The following is a 10757-nucleotide window of genomic DNA, read 5'->3' on the forward strand; positions in this document are numbered from 1 at the left end:
ACCCAATTTTGAAAATTATAAATACACCGATCATGTTTACCGGTTATCTAAAGCGTTGTATGAATTGAAACAAGCTCCTATAGCTTGGTATGAGAGGCTTAGTGGTTTTTTACTAGAAAATGAGTTTACCCGTGGCAAAATTGAGACTACACTTTTCATCAAATCCAAAAATGATGATTTGCTCCTTGTTCAAATTTATGTGGATGATATCATTTTTGGGGCAACAAATGATGAGTTGTGTAATGAGTTTTCCAAATGCATGCAAAGTGAATTTAAAATGAGCATGATGGGTGAACTTAGTTTCTTCTTAGGGTTACAAATTAAGAAAGCTAATCATGGAACTTTCATATGTCAATCTAAATATATCAGGGACTTGCTAAAGAAATTTAATATGGAAGATTGCAAAATTCTTGGTACACCTATGAACTCTTCCATTAAGCTTGATAAAGATGAGTAAGGAATCCCTGTTGACGTAAAATTGTATGGTGGCATGATTGAGAGTCTCCTATATCTCACTGATAGTAGGCCTGATATTATGTTTAGTGTGTGTATGTGTGCTAGGTTTTAGGCTGTCCCTAAGGAATCTCATCTAAAAGCTATTAAAAGAATCCTTAGGTATCTAGTTGGAACTATAGAATTAGGCTTGTGGTACCCTAAGCATACTACTTTTGAGATTGTTAGTTATACTGATGCTGACTTTGCCAGTAGTAAGGTTGATAGAAAAAGCACTAGCGGCACTTGTCATTATTTAGGACAATCTCTTGTTTCTTGGTTCTCTAAGAAACAAAACTCAGTTGCCTTATCCACAGCCAAAGCGGAATACATTGCGGCTAGAAGTTGTTGTGCCCAAACTCTTTATATGAAACAATAACTTGTAGATTTTGGATTGCACTATGAAACAATACTGATTAAATTTGATAATACTAGTGCAATCAACATCTCTAAAAATCCTATCTCACATTCACGAACTAAACACATTGAGATTAGACATCATTTTTTTCATGAAAATGTGCAAAAAGGGGATGTGGCTCTTGAGTTTGTATGCACTAATGAATAGTGGGCTGACATATTCACTAAACCACTACCTGAGGTTAGGTTTATACAAATTAGACGTGAATTAGGCTTAATGCATAGTAGAGAAGCTTCTTAGGCTTAAATGTCTCATAACTTGAATAAATTTAAGGGGAGCTCTCAAATGAGAACTTTCCAAGTCTTAGCAACTAATACTATTGTTGACTTATCTTCTTGCTTTAGACTTTGTGAAAGTTGATTATTGATTGTGTGCACATGTCAAATATATATCTATTGCATGATCGTATTGAATGTAATGAATAATGATTATCATTTGTGATGCACAACTTGGCCACTTCATCTTGACAGTTTTATTTACTTGTTGGACCATACTGAACTGTTTGAGTAGTTTTGGATAAATTGCTAGGAAATATAAACTCAAACAAGTTACATCTTATACAGGATTTATTTTGGAAAGTCCGATTTATAAACGGCACTCTACCGAAATTTTTTTAAAAAATCTTTCCAAAATTCATCATATATAACTGTAATACTTACCCATTGCCTAGGTTATTAACTCATATGGCCCTTTTTATTATTGCCAAAAGGGAGAGATGGAAAGGGGCAAAAATAATGGGTAAAATGACTTTGTTTAAAAATAAATTTGATGCTTATTGATAGGGAGAGCCTTCTTAGGCTTAACCCTATATTTTTGTTTGTCGTATTTGTCATCATCAAAAAAGGGGAGAATGTTGACCTTATAGGTCATGCCTGATTTTGATTATGACAAATACTCATTGTATCTAATGGGTACTTGAGATTTTGTGCAGGAACTTAAATTGTCAAATCATAATGCATATGGAACGAGTAAAGCTTGAAGACCAAATTTCCATTAAAGACCAAATTTTTTATGTTGTATTATAATTCATTTTTGTAAAGGGTATGTAATAGTAATTAGGGCTTTTCTGTATGTAATAATCACACACATCATATGCATGTTTTAATACGTAAGCTCAAAATGCTTATAACACAAATGACCTTAGAAAGACCTTAGGGTTTACCCTTCGGTCGACCGACACCGAATTTTTTTGGTATCTTCAAAAGGACCCAAAAATGACTCTAGGACACTCACCATTGCACCTATGAATGTTAGGCACTTGAATAGGGTTTGTGTGATTCAAAACAGGATCGAAATGCACACTTTGTGCACTTTCGGTCGACCGACCTTGGCAGTTCATTCTGCCCCAGTCAACCGAAACAAGTCTAGGTCAACGGTTAACCAAGGTCCTGGTCGACCGAACCATGGCAGTTCAAATCCCCCAGTCGACTGAACCCTTCTGAGGTCAACAATTTGACCACCTGGTCGACCGAGGGTCCTCGGGAGAAGTCCCAACTATTTGGTCGACTGAACCGTTCAGTTCAAAATAGCCTGGTCGACCGAACTTCGAAAAAATGAAAAAATTGCCTCGAACATACTCCTCCGGTCGATCGATTCCCCAGTTCAAAAATGGCCCAGTTGACCGAACCATATGAACTTCGGTCGACCGAAATGGTTTCTGATTGACCGGACCTCTCGGGTTGCCCTGATTTTTTTACTGTGGTTTAAATGTTTTAAACAAGGTTAAATTAATTAAAATGCCATTAATTTTTTCTAATAATGACGGCTATGTCCCCAAAGGTCATAATTCATGGGGTGTCTATATATACCCCTTCATTTGGGAAAATTAGTAACTTGATTAGCATATAAAATCCAAATATTTTCTCTCAAAAAAAACTCTTATTACTATTCCTACTTTCTCAAAAACCACTCATACTTACCCTCTTCTATTGTCAAAAGTCTTGGTAAGTTGATTGGGTGATTGTAATATAGGTTTGCTCTCCTTGTTTGATTGTTTGAATCAATTTTTTCGATAACATTACCTAAGTGTTCTTAGGGGGCTTTTCTCATAAGCCTATCCTAAGAAGACTTTGCTAAGCTTCTGAGTATTGCATTCGTATTGCAATATCTTAGGAAGCTTGTATTTGTTTTTGGCTTGCAAAAATATTTTCAAACTTACTCAAATATCTTGTGGTATTTATGTTGACATATTTGTGAAAAGATATTTGTGTTTGTGATATTAATCTTTGTTGCAATATTTATTCAAGTATACATCATTTGCTGAATACAAAGATTGCATATCCCTTGTAAACCAAGCATATACACTATTTGCGTGATTGACATATTCTGTTATTTGGATTATTTGAAACTTTAGTGATATCGTTGTTTAAGCACCTTGATTGAGAACATATTGAAATACAAAGATTGCTTGTTGACACTCTCACGTATGCATTACACTGATAGAAAATACCTTTGAGAGTTGAACTATTTAGACTACACTGAGCTTACATATTAAATCATTTGTGGTGTATGTGATTGAACGCATTTGGGTACAAATCTGCTTTATGTGAAAGTATTTTTATATTGTACCATTTGATTGTAAAATCTGAGTGATTCCAGGCGTGGCTTGAGGGGGTGATAATCTATCCCGGTAAGGATTGTTGTAAAGGTTGAGGTCAGCCCTGTGCTAATTGACCTAATTTGTATAGGTGTCGCTCTACCCGGTTAAGTGAGCAAATGATAATGGTAATCCTTGTGTTTGTTAGCCAAGACGGGGACGTAGGCAATTGGTCGAACCTTGATAACATTTCTGTGTGTCACTCTTACCTTATTGTTTATTTGGTGCATGTATTGTTAATTAAATTGCTTCATTTAATTTTTGATATATTATATTACTCGCACTAGATTGATCATAGGGTTGTGAACATACTGCTGTTAGGAGGAATACCTAGGCGTTAAATTTTAAAAATACCAATTTACCCCCCCTCCCCCTCTTGGGATCACGGTAAAGCTAACATATTTGAGACTTGATTGACATCTTTGTTTGAGCAAGTTGATTGAACATTTTGTGATACAAATATTATACTGAGTTGCACTCTCACGCACTAATTACATTGATAGCGAATATATTTGAGAATTGATATATTAAACCACATTGAGTTTACTTATAATATCTTATTGGTGGTGCATGTGATTGCGCGTAACTGGGTACACATCAACTTTACTTGAAAGCATAATCATTGTACCGTTTCATTGATTGATCAAATCTATTGTATTTCCAAGCACGTGCCTGAAGAGGGAGACTAGCCCTTTGAAATAGTCCCGAATTGGCTTAGACCCGATTAGGAAAGCTAGGTGCACCATCCTATTAAGGTATAAGTTGAGGTCAGCCCTGTGGTAATTGACCTAGTTGTAATCGGTGTCGCTCCACCCGTTAAGTGAACCTTTAGTGGAATCCTCGGGCTTGCGAGCTAAAGGCGGGGACGTAGGCATAGTTGGCCGAATCCCGATATTATATCGTGTGTCTTGTTTATATTTTCGCACGTTATTTACTACACATGTATGTTATGGTGTGAATGATGCGCTTGATTTACTTTTTTGCACACTATATTTATTGGCGCATTTGGAATTGCATAGAAAGATCCTAGGTTGTATTATACGGGTATTTCATTTAACCTAAGAGATAAATTTTAAAATTTTAATTCACCTCCCTTTTAGGAATACAGCAATTCTAACACCACTCCATTGTGCTATGGTGTATCTCTAACTATGAAGTGTCGAGCAATACCTTTATCCTGGCATACCTTCATAAACGGGTCACTCTTATATTCACCACCATTATCTAATCTGAGCCGTTTAATCTTTCTGCCAGTTTGAGTTTCAACTAATTTTTTCCACTTAAGGAAAATATCACACTTGATTTTTATTTTTCATAGAATACACCCAAACTCTTCTAGAAAAATCATTAACAAAAGTGACAAAATAATACATACCACCCAATGAAGCTATTTTTGTGGGCCCCCATACATCTGTATGGATGTAGTCTAAAATAGCTTTAGTCTGGTGGATTGCAGTGCCAAATTTCACTCTGTTTTTCTTTCCCAAAATGCAATGCTCACAAAATTCAAGTTTGCATACCTTTGCACCCTTCAACAAACCTCGCTTAACTAATTGTTGTAAAGATTTTTCTTTTGCATGTGCCAATCACATATGCCACAACCTGGTTGTATCTGAGCCTGTATTTTTCTAAAAAACAACAACTACTGAGCCAATAACTGTACTACCTTGTAAATAATACAAGTTATTTTTCCTTATTCCTTTCATCACTACCAGCGCACCTGATTTAATCTTTAAGGTTCCATCTTTCAAAGTGATAATGAACCCTTTACATTCTAAGGCATCCAATGAAATCAAATTTTTCTTTAGGCTTGGGACATACCCAACATCAGTCAAGGTTTTAATAGTTCCATCTTGACATTTCAACTATATTGATCCTATTCTAGTTGTTTTACAGGTATTATCATTTCCCATAAAAAAAACTCCACCATCTAATTCTTTAAAATTATAACATCATTCCCTATTTGGACACATGTGATAGGAACAACCAGAATCCAAAATCCACTCACCAAAATAGTGTGACGAACATGTTCCAACAAGAGAAAAATCAGACTCACTTCCATCATTATTGGCTGTATTGGAATTAGAATGTGTTTTGTCCTTATTCTTTTGCTGTAATTTAAGGCAATCTTTCTTTCATTGTCCCTTCTTATGAAAAAAGATACATTCATCTTTAGCAGGTCTCCCACGAGATTTGCTCCTCCCATAATATTTACTTTTCCTTCCAGGCATACGACTCTGAGAATGTCCCCTTATTGTTAGTGCTTCTGCTGTTTCCTTATGGACCCTATAATCCTTCTTTCTGCATTTAGTACTAATCAATGCAATACAAATAGCATCAAAAGTAACCTTATCTTTCCCATACAATAAAATGGTGGTCAGATGGTCATAATCATCAGGGAGATAGTTCAGTAACAATATGACTTTATCCTCATCTTTCACCTATTCATCCAAATTTAACAAATCGGACAAAATTTTAGTGAAAGCATTTATGTGGTCATTAATCAAAATACCTGGTTGATACTGGAAGCGAAATAATTTCTTTTTCAAATAGAGCTGATTTTCCAAGCTCTTGATCATAAATATATCTTCCAATGTCTTCCACAATTTCTTTGCAGATGTCTCCCTCATAACACAATATTTCTTATTTTTAGCGAGACATGGACGAATCGTACCACATGTCTGACGATTGATTTTTTCCCAATCTCTGTCACCCATATCCACTAGTATATCATCCAAAGCAATATCCAATTCCTACTGATATAGGATGTCCATCACCTCACATTGCCACATACTAAAGTTATTGGTACCATCAAATTTTTCCACTTCAAATCGAGCATTAGCTATCGTCTTTGAAGATGATGTTGAAGTCGAAGGGGTTGGAGTTCGTATGGACATAGTTTCTTCTACTGCTGCACTAGTTTCTGTCATCTTCTATATATTCAATAGCAACCAACAAAGCAAAAGGCCTACGATGAATAGTACGTACCAATTGTGTCTACTCTGTTTTATCCTATGAAATTTTACTTTGACCAGGCTAACCTCTAGGGAGCGACTGAACTGCAATGGTCTCTGAGCACTCGCTTAGACAAGTCTTTCTAAGGCATCAAATGTGGAATCAAGGATCCTAACAGAGGAACACCTCCGTATCGACACTATTCAACCTAGCTCTGATGCAAATTGTTGTGTTGGGCACCCCACTTGTGCCAAACACCAATACTACAACTAATGTTATTGAAAATATAAAGAACTAAAGCAAATGAAGAAACTAATAATAAAAGACAGTAAAAAGAACAAGATAAGAATTTAACAAGGTTTGGTGCAAAATTACCTACGTCATCGGGTGCCGACAATCAATCCACTACTTCTTGACAAAGTACAACTTGGAGGTGTGTTTTACAAATGGAGAGTAGAGCTCTTTATATAGCTTCGACCTCAAGTCTATAAAACACTTCTCACAAATGTGGGACAAATAAAGAAAAAATTCAAAACAACATTTTTAAACAATGTGAAACTATTCTACTAATGTGGGACAAAAAACAACAGTACCAACCACGCCATTAATGATCTCCATAATCTGACTCTCCATGCAGATTAGTACCTTGGCTCCAATCAGATTCAAGTGGGGAATGGTAAAAGCTTGTCAATCACTCATATTGGTTCCTCTCATCTCAAAGTTCTTGTTGCTAATTTTAAGCTTCAAAATATTCTGCATGTGTCTCATATTTCCAAGAATTTAGTTTCCATATCTCAATTTACTAGAGAAAATAATGTCTTTATTAAGTTTCATTCTAATTTCTTTTGTGTCAAGGACGAGCTCACATGGAGAACGCTGCACCACGACAAGACTAGAGGAGGTCTCTATCCACTCACTCCGTCCATTTCATCCTCACCTTCTATCCATACCTTGTCATCAGTTCATGTTTTGCTTGAAGTTTGGCATTCTCGGCTCTGGCATGCATCATATCCCACTGTGAAGCACCTCGTGTCTCAGTTTCATTTACCAATTTCATCCAATAAGCTTCCAGTAGTCCGTTTAGCATGTCAACAAGGCAAAATCCATAGGCTTCCCTTTGTTGCGTCGTCTTCAGTGTCTAAGAGTCCTTTAGAGTTATTGTTTGTTGATGTTTGGGGTCCTACCCTGACTTTGTCAGTTGATGACTAAAGATATTATCTTTCAATTGTTGATCATTTTAGTAAATTCTTATAAGTCTTTCCTATTGCAAGAAAATCTTATGTTCTTGCTATTTTTCGTGCCTTTCAAATTCATAGTGAACGCCAACTAAATAGCAAAATCAAAGCTGTCCAAATCGATGGTGGAGGTGAATTTTGACCTCTTCATAAATATTTTAGGGAAACTGGTATTCGTCATCGAATCACATGTCCTCATACTTCTGCTCAGAATGGTACTGTTGAACACTGCCACCGCCAAGTGGTTGAGACAAGCTTATCTCTCCTTTCTCACTCGGTTGTACCTCACTTATATTGGGCTGATGCTTTTTTTACTGCTTGCTATTTAATCAATCGTCTTCCTAGCACATCTATTTGTATACAAAGTCCTTTTCAGAAATTATTTAATCACACTCTGGATTATACACTTCTCCGCACTTTGGATGTGCTTGTTGGCCTTTTCTTCAACCTTTCAACAAACATAAAATGGATTACAAGTCTAGGTTGTGTATCTTTCTTGGCTATAGTCCTTCTCATCGGGGCTTCAAGTGTTTGGATTTCCATTCAAAACAAATTTTCATCTCCCGACATGTCTTATTTGATGAAAAATATTTTCCTTTTTCTAAACACCTTTTTTCCTCTATTTACTCAAGTCCCGATCCTTCTAATTTGAATGTCTTGCCAACCTCCTCTTTTTCCTCCAATTTAGTTCAACCCTTGTCTTCAATTCCCTTATGGGTCTCTTTGCATTTATCTCCTATCCAACAAGTGTATTCTCGTACTTTGCCTACCAATGATGTGTCAAACTCTCATGCTTCCACTCCTACGGTTGAGTCTTCTTCCAATTCTCCACCATCATTTCCCACCAATAACAATACCTTATCTCCTCCTTTAGCTACCTCTCCACATGTCAGTCAGACAATGTCCTCTTCAAGTTTGGCTATGCAACATGCTCCTATGTCTCGAGCTTATCCAATGGTCACAAGGTCTCAGAATGTTATTTTCCAACCCAAGACATTCATAGATGGCATAGTTAAGTATCCTCTTCCTAAGGCGCTTCTAGCTCTTCACTTTGATATTCCATATGCTCCTACGTGCTTCATTAAGACCGCCAAATACCTTGAATGGCATGCTACCATGGATCTTCAATTTACGGCTCTAATGAAAAAAGGGAGTTGGTCATTAGTCCCTCGCCGACCTAAGATGAATATTGTTGGTAACAAATGGGTTCTCTGTTGCAAGTTTAATTCTGATGGCTCTCTTAATCACAGGAAGGCACGCCTTGTAGCTAAGGGCTTTCATCAAGTTCCAGGCATTGACTTTTTTGAGACTTTTAGTCCTATGGTTAAGCCCTGCACCACACGGCTTGTACTCGCCCAGGCAATTTCCAAAAATTGGTCAATTCGCCAATTGGATATTAATAACACATTTCTTCACAAGCGCTTATCTAAGGCGGTCTATAAGGTGCAACCCCCGAGTTATGTTCATCTGAGTCTTCCAGATCATGTCTTCCAGATCAAGTAAGCAATCATTTGACAAATATCGCCTTGAGAAAATTTCCTAGTTGTTCTAGCAAGCGAAAGCCCACCAATGTGAGTCACAAATATTACTTTTCTAGGCTACTAACATAATTAATGTACCCCTTAAATGCGTGATTTTTTGCCTTGCGATGGACGACACAAGGAAATGAATAAGAATATTCCAAGTATGGATTGACCAAGAAAGGAAGGGTATAACACTTTGTGATTGACTAAAACTAAGGCCATGATTTACAATTGCTCATTTATAAGCATTATAAGTAACTAATTGGAGCAATCGTAGGGGGTATTGATTGTGCCATCATTGTGCACCTCCTCAAAATCTAATGGTGATCATTCAGTCAAGATAGTTGCCTTAAAAAAGAGGTCATACAAGCAAGTTGAATCACATTTTGTCTAGTCACCCTAATGACTGAATGGAGAATGCCTAGAAAAGGTGTAAGTCAACACTGAAGGTGAGACCAAATCGCCTAATAGATAAAATGCTTATCAAAAGGCAACACAAAAATTATAAGTAGTCATTCAAGCAACATAGGCCATGTAGTCATCAGGCGAAGATGGTCACCTAAGTCATCAGGCAAAGTTCGCACATTATTAGACAACAAGGTAAATAAGCATTAGGCAACCATGTCAACTATAATAAATCGAACATTTAATGTTATGAAACGATCCCAACATATGATCAAGTTTTAAATATTTTAGAAACATCATTTATTATTAGGATTTATTATTTTTAATTTATGCTCGTAACAATAGAATTAATGTAGGTTTGACCCAAGAAGGATATAAACACGTATAATGGTTATTGTAAAAAGATCTCCAATTCAACTCAACAACATCATGCAATAATCAAACGCTAAATAGGTCATAGTGTCTTTTGTCTCTCTTATCTTTTATCTCTTTCTATCTCATTTTCTCCTCCGCTTAATCTCTACTGTCTCTATCTCTCTTTGCTTCTTCTAATCTAAGTCTTTTGACCTTCTTCTTTTCTCCATCCTTATACAATTTTTACTATTCTTACCATCCCTATCCTTACACGTTTGATGGGATTTGGCACAACGAGCTCCTTCACAAACAATGCACCATCTATCCACCTAAATCTACACTATTCCTTAAAAGGTGTTTACTTTTTTATCAAACAATTGTATAAAGAAATCCTTAGATTTCTATAGTATTCTAAATAGACAGGGAGATAAATGCAAGACGTTCATTGCTTTTAGACAATCCTGAAGTAAATGTAGAATACTTTTAATATCACTATGACAACAATCATAGTCTCCCAAACTCATAATCTCTATTCGTGTATAATTCTCATTTTTATGAGAAGACATGATGGGCACGGAAATAAAGGTTTCAAATTTCCGACTATCTTTTGTTTACAAATCCTAAATCAATCTTCTCCAATTGCTATGAAATTTGTTCACCCATAATTAAGCTTCATTTTTATATTATGTATTTCATTCTTTGCATTAGACCAAAATGAGAGTTTTTTTTCTTTCACCTTATATGGATAATGAAATGACTATAATAAAAGTCTTTAAATT

This window comes from Malania oleifera, chromosome 13 (assembly GCF_029873635.1).
Source record: "Malania oleifera isolate guangnan ecotype guangnan chromosome 13, ASM2987363v1, whole genome shotgun sequence".
NCBI lineage: Eukaryota > Viridiplantae > Streptophyta > Magnoliopsida > Santalales > Ximeniaceae > Malania > Malania oleifera.